Raw genomic sequence first — 246 nt, 5'->3', positions numbered from 1 at the left:
CCCAACTTATTTTTGGCTCTCCCCCTCTCAGAAAATCGCTCTCTCATCTACCATGACGGCAGTTCCGCATGGCACCCCCTATGGCACGGGCGGAGATGCCACGGACGCATGGCACCAGGAGAGACCTACTGTGACACGGCCAGCAAGGGGAAAAAAATGTAGTGTGACCTTTTTTTCCTATTGGAGAGACGTTGGGTCAATGGCTGGTATGTAGGAGTATATACGTATTTTTATTTTATGTATACA

The sequence above is a fragment of the Penaeus monodon genome, chromosome 34, assembly GCF_015228065.2.
Source record: "Penaeus monodon isolate SGIC_2016 chromosome 34, NSTDA_Pmon_1, whole genome shotgun sequence".
Lineage (NCBI taxonomy): Eukaryota > Metazoa > Arthropoda > Malacostraca > Decapoda > Penaeidae > Penaeus > Penaeus monodon.
The sequence above is the reverse complement of the archived record's forward strand: the minus strand, read 5'-3'. Positions refer to the sequence as shown.